At 36.3% G+C, this 20,993-nt stretch overlaps 1 protein-coding gene across 15 annotated transcripts in view; it reads right to left on the bottom strand.

Moving 5' to 3' along the window:
* Positions 1 to 20,993, bottom strand: part of casz1 (castor zinc finger 1) — a 234,777-nt gene that overhangs the window by 192,024 nt on the left and 21,760 nt on the right. For 11 of the 15 annotated variants that reach the window (XM_051097449.1, XM_051097439.1, XM_051097451.1 and 8 more), the window contains exon 2: positions 19,478 to 19,538. The gene's annotated coding sequence lies outside the window, so the exon portion shown is untranslated. Of the gene's footprint in view, positions 1 to 19,450; positions 19,539 to 20,993 lie in introns of all 15 variants that reach the window. The other 4 variants (XM_051097448.1, XM_051097441.1, XM_051097446.1 and 1 more) reach the window with 1 other exon arrangement.

Genomic DNA, 20,993 nt, shown 5'->3' with positions numbered 1-20,993 from the left:
TACGGCAGTGCTGCTCTAACTGAATTGAAGACCACTTTGGCATTTGGGCGGAAGGACCGGCAGCTGTCTCCAGATCTACGGACAGCGGCGCTCGCAGCGATACAATCGCCAGCGCCTTTCAGCACTTCCTGTGCATGAGACAGGCTAATCAAATGAGCCGAGGCGAGAGCTGCCCGAGCTTTTAGTCCTGCGTCCCGAAGCCCACCCTAAACCAACATTAAACTCATCCTCCATCCCACCCCCTCGTTTCTTATTTTCTACCCCCGAGGTGCACTTGGTGTGGCTTGAGTCATCACTGTTTAGGTCTGTAGACCAGGGACACAAGCTGGTGGCAAGGTTACAGCCAGGAAGACGAGGGACACTCGTATTCTGCCAAGCCGGCAAAAAACTTGAAGAGGGCTTGGAGTGAGAAGATGCGCTCTGCTGACAAGGCAGCCGTCACCTCACTGCGGCTGGAAAGACTGATGCGCCTGGACAGCACTGGATGGCTGTGCACATAGAGGGGGTCAGTACAGGAAATACAGCTGCCACCCTATGGGACCAACCAGTCAGACAACCACACTGTTAACGCCATGGAATCAGCTTTAGATCAATGTCACATGGAAAAATATTGGCAAAACAAATGCTCTGTGCTGGAGAGGGACGGTCGCATTATGTGCTAGATGTTGATGGGATACAGTGGGGTCCAAACGCTTGAGACCACGAATGAAAATGCTTCTATTTTGCATATATTTTAGTATTATTAAATGTTTTTTGCATTTCAAGTGACATAATCTGACTTTTTGCAGAATGCAATACATTCCACCACAAAATAAAAAACATTTAAAAAGGTAATTGCAACTTTTTAATCTCATAATTCAGACTTAATTTCTCACAAGTTTTAAAAAGTCAGAATTTAGAGATATAACTCCAGAATTAGGACTTTATTCTCACATTTCCGACATTTCTGAGTTTACATCTCACAGAATAAAAAATAAAATGGTAACTGTGACTTTTCATTTTACAATTCGGATTATTTTTCCTCACAATTCCAAGTTTATATCTCACTACTCTGACTTTTCTTCTCAGAATTGCTATTTATAAAGTCACTACAGGGCAAGTCCAGCATTATGGATGTGACATTTTGTGTTACAGATGTAACATATAAATGCTTAGAGAATGTATGCGTTACCAATATTCTGAACCATCTGTTCATATTTCAAACATCAGAAAAATATCAGTCTGTGCGCGAGTTTTCTGTTAAAAAAGGGAAATAATCATGCGTTATGGATGTGACAAAAAAGGACACTGTTTTTGAGAGACTACATACTGTAGGTTTTTTTTGTGAATTAAAATGCACAAACAAGATGCAATAATACCCAACAAATAGAAAAGGGATGGCTCTTCACAGAACATATAATTGTTACTTTATTTTAATTTGGATGTGTCTATTTATGAGGAATATGTACAGTTATGGATGTGACAAGCCTGAAAATAGCACTTAACAGACAATGGAAAATCATGCACTAAAAATAAAAAAATGCCTTTAAGAGAGACCGCAAATGTTGACATCTGTGCTATCAGTATAGTAAAAACCTTTGGTTGCTTTTTTCATGGTAAGGCTGACATTTTCATGGATATTAGTTCTGTGGTGGAAACAGGTTTTTCATATTCTAATAATAGTGTGTAAATACAAATATAATGAAAATGAACAAATATTGGTTATGCTAAACACATATAGGGCACAATTACCTGTTAATTTCTCATTATCTGTAAATATTGGCTTTAACTGGGAAAATAAGGTTGAAATGTTTAACTTTTCAATATTTGGTCTTTTGGGTCTCACTGAAGGATCAAACAATTGTTCACTGTGTTCCTTAAAGGGATTAGCTCACTTTCAACAAAAGGATTATTTCTTGATAATTTACTCACCCCTATGTCATCCAAGATGTTCGTTGTCTCTCCTTCAGTCGAAAAGAAATTTAAGTTTTGGAGGAAAATATTACAGGATTTTTCACCATATAGTGGACTTGAAGAACCAACAGGTTGAAGGTCCAAATTGCAGTTTCAATGCAGCTTCAAAGGGCTCTACATGATCCCAGCCAAGGAATAAGGGTCTTATCATCTTGCACTAGCTCTACAATGTGTGTCTACGACTTTACGCTTTACGTAGTCACATTGGAAAGGTTACGTGTGGTTAGCTCTTCACCGAAAAACCCCATCTTATTTTCTACTCCAACTTCAAAATCATCAAACATTGTTTTACCTTTTTTTGTAAAGGGTGGTTGACTTTCTTTGCGTGTTCGCTTTGTAAACAATGGGTCGGTACATCCACCGACGCCATGCGTGACCTTTCCAACACGATTACGCAATGCATGAAGTTGAGATAGTGCAAGACGTGCATTTGTGGTTAAAAAGGATATACATTTTTATTTATTTATTTTTATATATATATATATATATTTTTTTTTTTTTAAATGACTGATCGTTTAGCTAGAGACCCTATTCCTCGGCTAGGATCGTGTAGAGCCATTTGAAGATTTACTGAAACTGCAATTTGAACCTTCAACCCATTGGCCACCTTTGAAGTCCACTATATGGAGAAAAATCCTGGAATGTTTTTCTCAGAAACCTTAATTTCTTTTCGACTGAACATGAACATGAATAACATAAGTGGTGGGTAAATTATTAGGAACATTTTATTCTGAAAGTTAACTAATCCTTTAAAAAAAAAAAAAACAATATATATTTTCAATCAATGTTTTATCCTGAGGTATCACATTAAGTCGTTTTCGAGCCGGATTCAATTCAAAGAGAAGGAAAATTTAAACCATTCTCCCACCGGACCATATCTGTGCGATTTTGAGTGAGCAACACATGGCCACTTAAGCGCTATAGCAGACATAAGTCCCACTCAATTCCTCCTCTCCCAGTTTCCAGCTTGTAATATTTGGTAATGACCACAAACCATGCACCCGCTTCCATTATTGTGTCATCATCTAAGCTATTTTAAGAATCTGGAAGCTTATTGGACTTTTTAATAAGACAAATTAGTGGCATGATGTGACGATTAAGTAAAGGCCCCAGAGCTGCGGCGGTAAGGAGGCCCTGACTGAACATGTGGGCTGAACAAGATGATTTCAAGCTAAATTTCAAAGAATAACTAACAACTAACAATCTCCAGCTTCACTTCACAACTGCACACTCTTAAAACGGAAAGTAGGGAACAATATTTAAAACAATTTCATTTATATACTCATTTATATACATACACATTACTGTTAAATAGACTGCAACTAATAAAAGGATGTATTAAACTGAACAAAAGTGACAGTAAATATATTTATAATGTAATACATTTCTATTTTTTTAAGTAAATGATGGTCTGAAAACAGTTTTTAACATTATTCTAACTTTCTTGAAAAATACTGTGACACTGAAGACTGAAGCAAATGATGCTTTGCCAACAAAGTTACATTTTAAATTATATTAAAATAGAAAACACCTATTTTAAATTGCAATAATATTTCACAATATTACTGTTTCACTGTATTTTTGATCTAATAAATGCAGCCTCGGTGAGCATTTAAACTAAAAAAAAAAAAAACACTGGCATTTTTCAGTATCTTTAAATTAGTTCTGTCAAACGATTAATCGTGATTAATCGCATCCAAAATAAAAAAATTTTGTGTACATTTTATGAATACAAATATATACACGTAAGTACATGTAAATATTTTCAAAATAGGTACTGTATGTGTGTGTTTTTATATATACATAATAAATATACACAGTATACACAAATATATTATGTAAGCAAAAACTTTTATTTTGGATACGATTAATCACGATTAATCGTTTGACAGACCTACTTTAATTATTAGCTTGTACTGTTTTTCTCAGTTGGAACGGACTGCCTCTGATTCATTTGACTGCCTTTGTGACAGACATCTGAATAGAACCCCAGTAAACATTAACTACTACAGCAACTAATCTTGCCCCAAAATCACGTAGTTCAGCAGCAGACATGTTGATGAGAAAGCCATGAAAATTCCATGGCAAGACTTAAAGTTTTGTTACAGAGGACATATAACTCAACCACATCCCTCTAATCTCAGGCAGTGCTCTATTATATTAAAGTGATTTCATACTGGTAATCATAACAGAACACTCAGAGTCATAACAAACACGTAAACACACAATGGCGTCTTCAACAACTCTCATCATTCACGTTGGACAGCGCCACAAAATTTAAAGCATTTCACAGTAAAAGATAAAGGGCACTTCAAAAGATGTTAAAAGTGTGTTCGGCACGCCATCAGTGTGATTGTCTTACTGATGGGCTGCCTCTCTCATCTCCCACCCCAATGTCCCATGACTTATAAAAATCACTGGGTTTTAAACAATGCTTAGCTGTTTACTGAGCGCATCAGGACGAACGAGGAAACGAGGATAAGCGAAACGAAAAAAAATTGCATGTCCTAAGTTGCTCCACTATCGCCATAAATCACGTCAGGTTTATTGCCTCTAATAAGTTGATGCAAGGCCATTTTTCTCGCTGCCCATCGTTCAAACATTTAAGACATATTTACAAGGAACTTGTTAAAATATTTAATAATATTTAGTGGCAATTTCAGAGCAGCCTGTCAACGGCAAATTTACGTCCCTTAAGTGTTTAAAAAGGCGATGACATGAATAACAAACTGTCAAAACTGCCTCATTTGCATAGACAGGCCGTAACTCTGATACCTGGAGTAAAAAAATAAAAAACAGGATTTTAACAAAACAAGCCATAAAGACAACACTCAGCGTGAGTGATGGTGCGCAACTTCTCCGCAAAGTCGCTCGCGCGCAGACAGCGTCCCGCTACAGATGCTGCCGAGATCATGTCAGCTAATAAAGGGACATATATCCTCCTCCCTGAGTTATTTATCCCGCGACTACGAGTGCAAGATGGAACGTCTCCTACGGAGTCTTTTAATTAATTGCCATAAAAAGCTAATTCTGAGGCGAGCGAGCCAAACAATCGTTTCCGCCGCAAATCTTGTCAAATATTTAATCCATAATTTTCAACTTTAAAGCTGTTGACTAAGCTCGGAGCTGCGCAATCGATTTAAAGCTACCTGGCGCACCGTCCCACCCGCACCCACTCTGCCCGTCTGGCCTTGTTGGCTTGCACTCCGAGAGTCTGATATCAAGTCGTTTGACCTGGCAATGGCCTGGCTAGCGAGTAGAGAGAAGGGCCCCGTTGACACTGATTGCAGGGCTATGAGTAGTCTCTCCCCTGTGCCCTCTCTGCGCAACTCTAATTAATAGCCTATTCATCTTCTCTGATCTGAGTCTGCACACGCAGTAATATATGGTTAGTTTGGCGAGCAAGCCATTAAAGTGTAATAACCAAGTGCAGGCACTCGATTTGGAAGAGTAGCACCTTCTTACCATGGAGGGGAAACAATTAATTTCTTTGATGATCCTATGTAGCCAATCGCCTCTCGCTATGCTCCTGAGAGCAAAACAAAGCCCATGGCGCGAAAGCCGGACACATTTCGGGACGCTGACGCCGTTACGCAATCCTCATCTAATCTATACCGTCACCCTAGGCGAGAGAAATATCGCTCAAGCGTCTCAAAGGCAAGGCGGTTGCCGTCTCTGAGCGTTGATCTCCGGTTACCTTTTTATCATTTAAGGCTCCCACAGCCAAGCTGAAGGTTAAACGTATTTAATTCCCAGCGCGGCCCTAGGCTGAGACTATTTGCTGAAATCTGTCGAAATGCATCACGGTTAGGCGGGGTGTGGAATATAAAAAGCACTTTTTTCCCTCCGCTTTCCAGACTTTGCAGATGAGGAACCGTGCCAAAAGGATTACCCGGTGCCTGGCATTGGGGGCAGTTGATGGCGAGAAGGTAAATATCCTGAAAGTACATGCAAGGGTGTGGTTGATTTATGGAGCTATCGTGCAGGGAAGACAATTATTTTGGAATTACACTTCAATAATATCCCATCTCAGAAGGATTCCCAAACCTTAAATAGACTGGCAGCTAACCAACAAAGCAAACAAAGGGTTGCACAAACATTGACAGACAATGGTCAGGCCGTATTCAATCCTGCGTGGCAGTTAAGGAGTTACTTGGGAGTTATTTGGTGTTTCTCAAAGCAAAAATCCATAAACTTCAAAGCCGGCATACTGCGAAGTTATCCGACTGAATGATTACTTGAGCACCCATTATGGAACTTTTATTTTGTGTCTGTTAACCATGACAGGTCTTCTTCCCAACTGCCTTTTATTAGAGAGGAAAAAAACACACTTGCATGCATAATAATCTGCTTGGTATTTCACGATTATGTGAAAATGAAAAAATCTGAATACCCAGGATTCAGCTTGGGGTTTTGCCTGCCTCTCAAGCAAAACCTTCTAAACCCATTATTCTTTTTGCTAGAACTAATAACGTTTTTGTCTCTGCAGCTTAAGAGACTAATTGACTAGTTTTTTTGGAGGATAGCCCAGATGGAAAAATAAGTACCCCTTAAAGACCCTATTCCCTCCTCTTCCCACAGATTTAAGCCCCTTATTAATTAAACTTTCACCAAGTCAGGGGTTTTTATTAAAAACGATAAAGTCTACCGCCTTTCAAACAATTCTTCTGTATTGTTTTAGAGGGTGAAAAACCATTTGCATGACCAGATGGAAGTTTTCTTTTAAACGCCATAATTTGTGGTCCACAGACTGAAACGCAACACTCATTTATTATGAAGGACACTTCACCCAAAAATGACATTCTGTCATCATTTACTCACTCTCATGTCGTTCAAAACCTGTATGACTTTCAGAAGTTTCGACAAATGTTCATGCTGTTATCTTCCATAAAATAAAGCTGGATGGTGAACAGGGCTGTCAAAAAGACTGAAATGTAAGTTTTTAATCACAAAACATCTGTGGTTCACTTTTACTATATGGAAAAGAGCAGCTTGGACATTGTCCAAAACATCTCCTTTTGGGTTCCACACAAGTCATACAGGTTTAGAGCATACAGGCGAGTAAATATTGAAAATTTTCTGAGAATCATTCGTGTAAGTTAATGCAAATTGACTAAATGCGCAAATAACAAGCATTGTGTGAAAGTATCGTCAGTTATCAAACTGTTGTGAACAAACAACATGCCGTGAGGATCTGAAGTAGAGTCAGTGAGCTCTGGTTGACTTGACAGGATGTTTAACGTGGGGTGTGTCTTTGCGTTATCACTTTGGTGCGATCAGTCATCGGCTTGATCAATTCATTAATTTACATTGCACTATAAACCTTGAAACAATATTTGCAAATCGATGTCATGTGGTTCAAGTTGTTGATACTGCTACTCAGGACATCCACTTTTTTTTTATTTTTTGTCAACGGCCCTAAAACAAAACAGCACTCATTCAGAACAGAAAGGTAAGAAAAACGACAAATAAACATGAGTTATGTCACTGACATCAAGTCTAAAAAGCAACCAATGAATTCCCAGAGATAGTGGGAGGCACAGCCGGCTGAAACTGAACTACACATTTTCGAGCACGGCCAAACACGTGTCTTTCCTGTCTGTGTCCATACATACAGTATAGCACTATCACAAGACCCAAAATAGATCAGCTAAAGAGCAAGATGACCCATGGAGTGTTTGGAATGTGGATTTAGAAGAGACTGACAGCAGAGGCTGCTTCTGACGTTTAAACCCCAATAAAACTTGCACTCATCTTCCGTATCGTGAAGGTAATGGTTCACTCTAAAGCTAACAATCAACAGGCAATCAACTTTTCTACCTTATCTATTCATTTAACTATAGTTGAAGAGGTTTTTATGTTGACAAAATTCACTTCCCCACCCATATTCTTCTCCACCCAAGTTAAACAGTACAGAATGTTGAGGTGTGGTTGCAAAAATAAACAGCAAAAATGTGTTTGTACATTCTTTTTTTTTAATTTTCCCATAATGATCACACAGCGGAGTCAAACAGTAGCTGGCATTGTCAAGATGACGTCTTATTGATACTATGAGAAAGTTTTAACTGCTAGGCCTTAGGGTTTTAGTCTCAAACTGAAATCAAACGATCTGTTTCCAAAATATCAGTTAATATAAGAAAAAATAAAGTTTCAAAAGTTACTAGTCATTTCCAGTCTTTAAAAATATATCATACAGGTCACATTTTCTGTGTTTTTTTTACACAGATATGATAAATGAGATCTCTTTAATCGCTCAATTGTTTCTCCTAGTGATAACGAGATGGAATGGAGAGCAAATTAAGACTTTTTCCACCAACAAAAAGACCAGAGTAATCTCTCATTTCTCAAACTGTGCTTGGATTTTGCCTAGATTTGCTTTTGAAAAGTCAGAGAATTCAGTCTTACTTAAACATTTCTCTTCACGATTATCAGAACTATGTTGTCCACATTCATTTTACAGCTCAGTACGCTCACTGTCTCATATTTTTATTTGTTTTAAGAAATATTTGACACTAATACCTCCACAAAACTTAGGCTGAAACTCCATTAAGACTCCTGAGCTCTGATAGAGCAACGTCTAAACAATAAAAAAAAGTTTCCTCTGGGAACAATCATGTGCTGTGCAAGTTAGTGCAAACTACAACATTTTATGCGTATAATGCCACTCCTGTAACACTAATGAAATTAAAGGTTCCCAAGTTTTTGCATAAACCGCATTGACAATGCAAGAGTAATATGACCGTTAAGAAATAAATCGATCAAACAAATCTACCTATCCAGCCACCATACATTCATTGTGCTAAATAAAAGGCTTCATTGTTTGCTCTTTTCTTTCATCCAGTCATAAAAATGTTGATGTGAAAAAGAATTGAGTTAAATAAGGAAAGACAAATGATGAACATATTATAAAGGGGGTGGAGAAAAAAAAAAGCTTCTCTTGAACAAAATGTAATAGACCGAAAGACCAGCACAAAAATCCCATTTCGTGAGAATTGCTCTTTCCAGTCATTCCACTTGAAAAAAAAAACAATTGAAGCCCGCTTGGTAATTTTTTCCCTCAGTTATCTGTTTTCTGCTAACGAGATGTCACTAATATGTTCTGGAATGCTGGGTGAATGGGCAATATGATTGGCTACAAGGAACTTAATGATGTATACTAAATGTGTGAGGACAGCTTCTTCGCTGATTTTTTTTTCTGTGCACAAACACATTTGTTGACAAGCTTTTCTAGCAGAGTTTGCCATTTCACCAAGGCTTTACTCTCAAATTAGAAGTGATGAATCGTTTCTAGTGTGCCAAATCCTTTTACCAATCAAGCAGCCTCAGTGTTTGTTAGATTGCGCTTTTTCCCTCAATTACATAAATCGTAAAGACAAGACGGAATAACGTAACAGGCAGAATAATTAAAAGAAAAGCCGTTTTCCTGTCTCCATTTAGGAAGAAAAACAGCTGATTGTTTACCTGTGTTCCTTTCAACTAATTAAAAGAGAAAAGCAAATATTGTAAGACGTCTGTTGACGTAAGTGCATAAGACAATTGTGATGTGGATTTGGCTTTATTGTTCCTCTCTCCAAACAGCATGCTATTCTGACTTAATTTGCACTAGTGTGCCATCCTGAGAGCATCTGAAGCCATCTTTAAACAGTCCCATTTAAAATTCAATGTGATTAGCTGCCAAATTGCTACCAAGTCTGCAGCGTAGGGATGGGGTAAAAATTTAATTAGGATTTGTACATAAAAGAGAGGTCTTTGTCACATTTTGCAAAATGCATCCCAGAATGACCACTACGTTCAAAGCTCCTTTGCTCCTGTGAATCAAAACGAATCGATCTGAAGGGAGCGGAGGAGAGAAAGCAGAGGAAAAAACACAGGCGCGAAAGCTCAGGGAGGACCTCGGTGGCACTGCAAACCCAGAGGACGCGGCATGTTTAAATAATACAAAACTTTTCTTTAATCACAGTTTAGAAAATTGGCTGAGATCTTCAACAGGAGACAGCTGCAGAGCCCCACAGCCATTAATGAGTTTCGCTGAGGGTTTCCCCTTAAAATATTTACACCGTCCCATGGCACCGCAATACTGTCCTAGAACGAGGAGATAAGAACCGAGGAGGTGTGCTGAAGTTCTCCTAATCAATTTGCTAATTACTGGAGTGGCTATAGGAGAAGGGAGGGATTCCTTCTGGCGACGCCGTGTACTAATAAACGCTGAAAAATTTATTTACTTAGACAGCCAAGTGGAATTTTGAAGTGGAATTACCACACGAGCTGATTGAGACGGCAACCGCTGAGATCTCTGTCAAGGAAGAAAAGGGAACGGACAAGTAAGCAGTCAATAAGGTTGTTCCGTAACATTAGAGGCCAAGTATCCAATCGCTGAAGGTGAGAGTAAAAGCAGAGACGTCAGTGCTGACAATCCACTTTCTCTTTTGAGAAAGAAGCAGCTTTTAAAAAAATCAATTAAAAAAATAATTAAATAAAAAGGAAATCATAAAACACAATATATTTAAATTATTAAATATTTTTAATATTACTATTATTATTAATAATAGTTTTAATATTTATTTTAAAATACAGTTGAGTTCAAAAGTTCACACACACCTTCCAGAATCTGTAAAATGTAAATTATTTTATCAACATAAGAGGATCATACAAAATCCATGCCTTGAACAGTTGCCTGCCGTTCTTCAGAAAAATCTTTCAGGTCCCACAAATTATTTGGTTTTTCAGCATTTTTGTGTATTTTAACCCTTTCCAACAATGACTGTTTGATTTTGAGATCCAACTTTTCGCACTGAGGACAACTGAGGGACCCCTATGCAACTATTACAGAAGGTTCAAATGCTCACTGATGCTCCAGAAGGAAAAAGGATGCATTAAGAGCCAGGGGTGTAAACTTTTGAACAGAAGGAAGATGTGTACATTTTTCTTATTTCACCTAAATATTTAGGCTAATTTTTTTTTTTTCACACCACTGATTTTGACCTTGTTATTTTTTATTCAAGTATTATATTTATTATATTACGTTTGGTGTTTTTTTTATATATATAATTTTTAAATGTCAATTTAGCTTTTATTATATGTTATAATTTTATTTATTTTAATACATCACTTTAAAGTAAATGACAATGAGAAATGCTGCCTTGGCAACTAGCTAAAATAAAATCATGGATGACGTTATTCAATTTTATTTTAGTTAACTCCTTTTTTTTTTTTTTTCAAAAAGTGAAAATATTATTTCATATTTTTAGTTTTAATTAACAGTAATAACCCTGCGCCCTACATTTTTTCTTTTTCAATAATCCGTTTCATTTGAACGTACCTGTAGGGGTGTGCGATACTGACAAAAAATTATATCTCTTTTTATTTGGGTTTTTTCGATAACGAGTGTGTCTTTATACTGGTACCTTGCCTGATTTAGGCCTGTCATGGAAAAATAAATATGATACTATTAATGAGTGATTCATTGAATCATTCATTCATATGATTCATTCAAAATGGCAGATTCATTTAGAAACGAAGTAAGCGACTATTTACGAATGGGTTATTGAATCATGGACTCAAATGATTTGTTCAAAAGTAGATTTCAGGAACGAAACACCACTGTCAGTTTAAGTTAATATCACATTTGCGATCACACTCTTGCGCTTAAGTTTAGGAAAATGGCACAGTTGCTTGTGTGATATAACTTAACTGTAAATATAAAAAAAAAAATACACATACAGAAATATTTTTTATGTTCATTACTTGAATTATATGGGTATTTTAAGTGCATTCTAATAGGCTTCATTACGCATATAGGCTTTTTGACTTTCAAGATGTGTTTTGTTTATTTTTTGCAAAGTGAGTGACATACTGTCAGCTCACACATTGTTAAAACAACAATTACGATATTATCGCAGACGATAAATATCACACACCCCTATTTGAATGTATATCACAATATGGAAAAAAGATCTGTCATTACTTCCAACACTGACACTTTAAAAAACAAACAACTCTCGACACTTCAGAACTCGCCATTTTAAACTTTTAACATGTTAACGTGAGATAAACATAGATTTGTTTACTCTTTAGTTAAATGTTAAAAAAAAACACTTCTAATGTATGGAATAGAGTGCATATGATAAATGAAGAACAGAGTGAGTGTAAGTCTTTGGCTCAGCACAGGTCAGAGGGGTGGTAGACTTTGGGCTGGGTGTTTGTGCCCCTCCGCACCTCAGGAGAGCAGCGTTCCCTTCCCACCCCAGAGTCAACACTGAACCTGTCACATAATGCAACCCACATTCTCCTCGAGGTTACAGGAGGAGAAACAGGCGCCTTCCTCCCGCTCAGACGCGCTGATTGCAGCCCCTTTTTCTGACCTGTCCCTCGGCCGCGGCCTTCCCGCCCCGCCTGTCACACCGCACCGTATGTCTGCTATTGCACGTGCATCAATTAACATAAACTAAAAGCCCCAACAGCACATGATAAACAACACCACAGAGGAAGATGAAGAAACATCTTCTTTAACAATGACACAAGAAATGCTTGGAGCACGTACTCCCTCAGATTACTAGAATCAAGTTGATTTTCATTGGACAAAAAAAAAAAAATAATGATGATAAAAATAAAAATAAATAAAGAGAATTCTATCTATATGTATCTATATCTATATCCGCATACACACACACGACTTACAAATGAAGATAATAGAAGCAATCAAAACCAACAAAAGAGCAATATGTAAGTGATGTGACAAGTCTTAGTTAATTTAACATTATATGTAGCAAGTTTGTTTTTGGTTTCTTTTTTAGATATAATAGAAGAAGAATAGAGAATGCTAGTGTTAGAGGGTCTTTTTTTAAAATAAATATAAAGAAAACAAGTTGAATGAATAGAAAAAGAACAGAGAATTAGAATTACAGAATAGAGAATGCTATTCTGTAAAAGAGGGTTCAGTTTCTTTTTTTAAATAAAAAGAAAACAAGTAGTAGAATAGATATACAATAGATAGTGCAAGTGTTAGAGGGTCAAGTTTTATAGGTCTATATATATATATATATATATATATACACACACACATACATACATATACACACAAAATACAGTTATTTCTATTTATTTGTATCATTATATATAGTGTGTATTTTATCATATATTTAGTCTGTGTAATGATGAATGTGTGTGTGTGTGTGTGTGTGTGTGTGTGTGTGTATATATATATTATTCTTTATTTTTCTTTATAGAAAAATTATGACAAATATAGAATTGGGTAAGAGCATGATAGATAGATAGATAGATAGATAGATAGATAGATAGATAGATAGATAGATAGATAGATAGATCTAAAATTTTAATTCTGTCATCATTTACTAACCCTTAGTAAGGGTAAGTAATGTAATAATGAGTAAATTATGAGAGAAGTTTCATTTTTGGGAGGACTATCCCTTTAAATAAGAAGAGATTTCTGTGTCACTTTGCATAAGTCTTAGATCAGTTCAGCTTGAGGTAAATCTCAGCGGTACTTTAGGTTTTACGAAATAAGTTTGAGCTTTTTTTTTCCCTTCAGTAATTGAAAGACTTTGCTGTTCTGCGAGGGGCTCTCAGCATCAGCCTACAGCAGGATTTAATTTGTTCTTACTGCCCCTAGTGGAGAACAACCGATCTCATAAGCTCAATGCAAAAAGAAGACTTTTTTCAACATCCATTCAGAAGAAGATTAAAGTGGGGAGTTCAAGTAAAATTAATCAACCTGTAGTTTTGCTAGAATCTCACTCTAAGTTTGGCCTGTGAGCGCTGGGAATTCCCTTATGATTCACACTTGACTAATACTCCTGAAAACTTGAGGACATTTTTATTGACTGAGTCATTTTAAAAGACAAAAACAGAATTCACATTCAAAAAAAAAAGTTTCTAACAGGGTGATAACCATCTCATGATAATACGCTCTAGATTGTTGAGCGCAAACTCAGTTTTCATTTGTTTTCACTTCCTCCCGTTGCCTTCTACCGTGCACCAAAACGGATGACTTAAAAGAGGCAATTAACAGATATCACAAACAACTCGTTTAGCAGACAGCAGCACAGATGAATCAAAGGCTAAACAAACCCCTACGGGTATTAAAGGCAAAAACAACAAAAAGAAAAAAACCTGTTGCTGTGACATTTTGTTCCTCTCACCTCAACGCGCACCAGTCACAATGGACTGCTTTGCGGAGGTTCTGTGCTCTGATCACCATGGCGATGGCTCTCTGCCTCCCAGGCTGCCCCAGGGGGCGATGAGAGCAGGTTGCCATACAAACCCCAACCAGGACCTGGGAGGGGTTGAGACTACGGGGAGCGCTGGAACAGGAAAGAAGCTCCGGCAGGACTGGACCGCTGCCGTATCGCCAACCAGCGCTCCCAGAGGTTCAGCGCTCTGCCTTCTCAACATTTTCCATCTCTCCTCCAGAAAATAACAGTGGCACAAACACGGGCAATTACGGGCCGAGGGCACAGAGGCTTTGTGTTTCATTCATAACCTTTGAAAGGGCAGAAAATAGAACAAACGGTGAGACTCTGAACATCTGTTTGGGGGTAAATCATCTTTAGGTGACAGAGGGAAGCTGAGAAAACGCGAGACTGAGAAACAGACAAAGGCCAGCAGCTCTGCTTAACAGATCTGACTGTGTTGCGTTTGTTCATTTAGCTGCTGCATGTTCACACTGAGCTTTTCAGTCAATCAAGAACTGCTTTAGACTGATGTTCATTATAGTATTTATGCATTGCATGATAAGTAGGGATTTTAAGGGTCTACAAATAGATCAGGAAGACCTCCAAACCAGGGGCGTTCAAAACAAGACAGGCAGATGATGCACTAAACTCACTAGTAAGCTAAACACAGCTTTGTCCATGCAATCATTTAATCCTCTCAGAACTGTAATAAATACCTGACAGCAAACAAGTACACACTGCAAACATAAGAACTGGTTTAATACTGTACAGTGCAGTACTAACAAATGTGACCCTGGACCACAAAACCAGTCTTAAGTCGCTGGGGTAAATTTGTAACAATAGCCAACAATACATTGTATGGGTCAAAATTATTGATTTTTCTTTTATGGCAAAAATCATTAGGATATTAAGTAAAGATCATGTTCCATGAAGATATTTTGTAAAATTCCTACTGTAGATATATCAAAACTTAATTTTTGATTAGTAATATGCATTGTTAAGAACTTCATTTGGACAATATTTTGATTTTTTTGCACCCTCAGATTCCATATATTGAAATAGTTGTATCTCGGCCAAATATTGTTCTGTCCTAACAAACCATACATCAATGGAAAGTTTATTTATTCAGCTTTCAGATGTTGTATAAATCTCAATTTCGAAAAATTGACCCTTATGACTGGTTTGGTGGTCCTGGGTCAAAAATGTGAATGCCAACTAAAAAATAAATTCAACATGATCTGAATAATATTTAATGCATATTTGTGATTTGAAAGGATTTTATTTATTTATTATTTATTTTATTTTATTTTCCAGTAAAGAATAACCTATATATATTGGATTGCATTTGCCAGAAATTACCATTTTTATGAAGTCACAATATTTTCCCCTTGAAATAGATTATTAGGTCGATTTTTTTTTTTTTTTTTACATTCACGAAGCTATTTTTAAAACCAAATAAAAATACTGTAAGTGCCATCCTCTAATGTAAAATTGCTTTATTTAATCACATTAAAATAATTAACTAGCATAACTAGCTAGAATATTTATATATCAAAGGTTACATATATATCAGAGATTGTGCTAGACTTTAAGGGTCGTAAAAATTCCATCATAATCTGTTATTACCCGTCATTTTGATTTTCATATTTTAATTATAATAACACAATTATAGTCTTATTTTAATGAACCAATAACGATTCTTAAATCTCAGTCGATCTTTTGGTCTATGCTGTTTTCAGTTGATGAATAAACAGTGCATAGTGCGCCTTCCTTACAATAAATAGCAACAGGCTAGGCTTTGTGTTACTTATGATATGAAACAAAGTCTCAGATTTTAAATTCTGTCCATTTCATTAGGAAATTCAATAAATAAATACCCTTTTGGTGCTCTTTAATGTGGCGTGATAGATCGTTGTAGCTTCTGTGAAACGTTATTTGCCTGTATGTAATCAAATGCCTAGAAAAAAACATTCGTGAGTCGTGACAGTTTCGTATTTGTTCTGTATCCCGTGCTCTGCTGCCAGACTGGAGAGCACTCGCTAATAACTGGACAGGAGTGAGAATTACAGCTGCCTATTACAATAGATCACCCTCAGTGTAATCTGTCAAAGTGATAAAGTATATATATGGGCTGTTTGTAAAATTAAAGTTTTTGTTTACATAATATATATGTGCGTACTGTGTATATTTATTATGTATATGTAAATACACACACATTCATGTATATATTTAAGAAAAATAGTTAAGTTTATATATTATAAATATTTATATATAATAACAATTGTAATTGTAAATATATGTAAATATTCTCAAAACATATACTTTATGTGTGTGTATTTATATATACATAATACACAGTATACACACATATTATGTAGACAAAAACTTTTTAAAGATATTTTTCTTTTTTCACTGCCATTTCTGCAGAGTGGGGAAGGTTACTTTGGAAATGTAATACAGATTACAACTTGCTCTATTATATTTTAAATCAATTTCTTTATTAAAGTAATGTAACTGATTATATTGGATTACTTTTTGATTACTTTTCTAAGTTCTAATGAATGTTTTCAACTGTTAATCATTTTCAAATATCTAAACTGGCAGTACTCAACACTGATCACTGTCCGACTGTGTTTATGTGTCTGAAAATAAAAAATATTCATGTTACCATTTTCATAAGTAACTGTAAATTAATTACACATTTTATCTCAGTAACTGAAACGGATTACAGTTACATATATACTGTAGTTAAATTACGTAATGCTGTTACATGCAACTAGTTACTTCCCAACACTGCATTACAATCACTTTCATTTTGCCCTGATATTACTGACCCCGATTGCAATATTATCAATTCAATGAATTAATTCAATGAAATTTTAATTAAAAAACATTTGACAAAACATTTCGTCACACATACATGTCACACATATCCTAACATTACTTAAAGTAGACATGTTGATTCAGTGTACTTAAACAATATTTAATGTATTATAATATAACATAATATAATTGTTATAATTATTTGTATAAGCAGTTAATAGAAAGGTTCACAGCTGAAGCCCAAGTTGCCAGACAAAATGTTTTTGGAGTGTAGAAAGCATCAGTTCATGCACTTCTAGTATCCAGCAGGGCTGTGTAAGTGCTGCTGGGGGTACGGCTCATTCTATGTCCCAGTGCAACCAGCAGGGAGGGGTGTGCATGTGCCTTTGTCCCCAGTAACCTTGGCCAGTGTTAGGATTACCTTGCATTTACACTCACTGCTCCTTCTTTCCTTAAGACTTATTAAGAATGATAATGAGCTCGGAAAGGGGCAGTATGTCCCTTTCTCTGTCTTGTTAGCTCTCTCTGTCTCTCTCTCGATCTCTCTCTCTCCACCCCCCAACCGTTTCTCCTGCTCGCCTCCTCCTGCATTGAAAGGACCCAGGACAAATTACCAAAAAGGCCATTTTCATCTATGAAGTGAAGGCTTAAATCGATACTTATTCCATGCCTTCAAAATCAAGCCTATATTACTGTTGTCAGTGTGATTTGTTTATTTTTTGCTCAAGTATATGCATGCTCTCTCTGTCAAGGGGAAATGCTCAGAATGCAATTCACCTTGAACCTCAATTATATTAGATTTCCCTACTGGTTGATCAAGCATGCAAAGAGGACATTTCCAGTGCACTAAAACAAAAATAATAATGACTATTAAACAAACATGTGGCCTACGCACGCCTGCGTGTGGAAAACGGAAATTTTTACAAGGATCACAATAGTGTGAATACAGATACCAAATCATTACAGAGAGCAATTTACAAAGTGGTGGTGTAAAAAAGCAATTGCATTACATCTCGAGAGCTGTCAAGCATAGCGCAGAATCATGAATGTACATTTTAACACAAGGGTTACGGGTTCAAAGCCAAGGTCAGAGACATGAAAAAAGAAAAGACAGGTTTTAGGTAGCACCAGCTCCTTGACACTTGCAGTAAAACAGCAAAACCTCAAATACATCTTTGATTTTGACTGAAGCAAGTTATGAGGCATAAATATAGTTTACAGAAAAATTTAAATTTGCTCACAATTTAGTCATCCTCAGGCCACCCAAGATGTAACATTTGTTTCGTCATCTGAACAGATTTGGAGAAATTCAGCATCACATCGCTTGCTCACCAATAGAGCCTTTGCAGTGAATGGGTGCCGTCAGAATGAGAGTCCAAAAAGCTGATAAAAACATCACAATAATCCACAAAATAACTCCAGTCCATCAGTTAACATCTTGTAAAGTGAAAACCTGCGTGTTTGAAAGAAACAAATCCATCAAGACATGTTTAACTTCAAACCTAAAATACAAGTCCCCTATACATATCATTGCTAATCAGAAGAGAAATATGCGCTCTTCATGAGCAAAAACTGTCCAAAATGATTTTGATGTGAGAGAACAACACTTGAGGAAGTGTTATTATGGACTAAAGTTAAACATCTTAATTATAAATTTATTAAAAACACACAGCTTTTCACTTCACAATATGTTAATTGATGGATTGAAATCGTGTGGATTATTGCAATGTTTTTATCAGCTGTTTGAACTCTCATTCTGGCGGCACCCATTCACTGCAGAGGATCTTAAATTCTCTGCTAATTTCCATCTGTTCTGACAAAGAAACAAACTCATCTACATCTTGGAGGGCCTAAGGGTGAGCAACTATTCCTTTAAAAACATCAAAAAAACTATGCAGAAATGCTCTCTCTGCTTCTTACATGCATAATGTCTCACAATCACCATTTACGGCATAAACTCCAGCACAACTTATCAATGGTCAAAAGTTAAAGTACAAACAGCAGAGATGGAGAATATTCAAGGCAGATGGGCCCTGAGACTGATCAACACCTGTAAAACCGCTCTGACAGTTCGAGCTGGGCACGAGCCACATGCCACCACATTCCACAGACACGATGTAGATCAACACTGTGGGACGGGGCCCCAAGCAAAGCTCGTCCCTGACAATTCCCACATTAATAACCAATTACAAGCAACCTGTGAACATTTCAAATGTATTCAATGCTTTTCAAAAAGCTTTAATAATTTGACTTCTTAAGCTTTTCATAATACACTGAATTCATTCATTATTCTAATAATCAGACACGGAGCCTTGTCATTTGAATGAGACCCAGACGCACAAAAAAGGCTGTCCTCACACATTAATTACTTATTAAATATGTATTATTTTTCATAACGATCAAAACCGTAACGTATGATACGCAAACACACAGACAGTGGGCACACATCACACACAAAATGCTCAGGGCACAAAAACACTTACATTCTAAACATCAAGGTTTCTGTTTACCTTCTCTTGGATATCACAGGCATTTTAAACACGAGATGCTTCCCCTCAACTGATTGGCTTACTGGAGACAGGGAGGGAGAAAGAAAAGAGAGTAATTAATTACTTATGTGAACCATTGCATGAGAAAGACAATAAACCTGCCTGGTCGCCATGGATATGACATATTTGCTCAGAAAACAACACAATAATTAGCAAAGCAGAAAGATCCAGCGAGAATATGCGAACTCTGGGGTTTAAAGTGGCAGTGATCTTTTTACACGCTATTGCTTTCAGACACAACACAGCAAATAGAGCACAAACAAACATCATAAAATGAAAAACACCTTATAAACTAACACCAGTAGAAAAAGTTAGACAGCGCAAGCTGAAGTAAACACTAATTAATTATTACAGTCAATAAATCCAAAAGGAAGCTATGATATCATTTTAAAATACTGTACAATTACAGTGTTTTCTTGAATGCTATATAAATAACTGGATCATGTCACATTAGTCTTCATGAAACTTTTAAAAGCTGAGTAACACTAATTATGTACAATGCACAATTATTTTGTAAACATATTGGTGTTTGTATTGCTATAGCAATTTAAGCATTATATGTGTAACATGAACATGGTAATATTGGCCCTATGAAACAAACTGAATGAACAATTGAAAACAAGCTGCTGTCCTCTAATGAACTACTCGCCTTATAAGATGATAACTTATTGATCAGAATAAAAATATCTAACAATTCCTTTATGATTAAATATGTAACTATTGTAATATTTCTATTACACTTATGTTAAACTTACGAAAAAATGTAGTTTAGCTATAAAAATACAGTGATGTTGTGACAAGCGTGTCGTTCCAAACGTGTGATGCAACAAACCAATTAAGATTTTAACCCCTCGGGAAACCAAAACAAAACGTTGCGGGGTCTAAAAGGTGTTATTGTTTGAAATATTAATACTGAATGAAAGCTAAATATTTTAACTTACTGTTCAAAAGTTTCATTAACAAAAACCAAAAAGTTATACCACAAGAAAGATCGCTAAATACAGGGATTGCGTGTGCGTGTGCAGGTAACCATAGCAACAGTTCATACAGTAATAATATAAACAAAACAAATGGACTATAAACCCTGTCATAAAGTACTGGCATTATTTATTACTTTATTATATATTTACATTACACAAACATATCACAAAAAAAAAAAAAAAGAGGTGGCACAACAAACTAAATTCCTATATAGGCTAAGTCAGTTGCAGACAATGTTAGATATTAATTTATTATATATGTTATATATTATATGTGTATACACACACACACACACACACACACACCGTACATACTTCACTAGTGCTTTCACTTTGCACTCTCATGCCTTACACCTGTTAGGTGCCCGATCACGTTGTGGGTATTTAAAGCTTTCATAAAACCTCCAACGTCAAGCTGTCTTTCGTTTTACACTGATATTTACATCTAGAATGACATCAAAGGAGAAGAAGCACTACGGCTTGTACTGTATCCATAT

The sequence above is a fragment of the Labeo rohita genome, chromosome 23 (assembly GCF_022985175.1).
Source record: "Labeo rohita strain BAU-BD-2019 chromosome 23, IGBB_LRoh.1.0, whole genome shotgun sequence".
In the NCBI taxonomy this organism is placed as follows: domain Eukaryota; kingdom Metazoa; phylum Chordata; class Actinopteri; order Cypriniformes; family Cyprinidae; genus Labeo; species Labeo rohita.
Note: the sequence above shows the minus strand (reverse complement) of the source record. Positions and strands in the feature narration are given on the sequence as shown.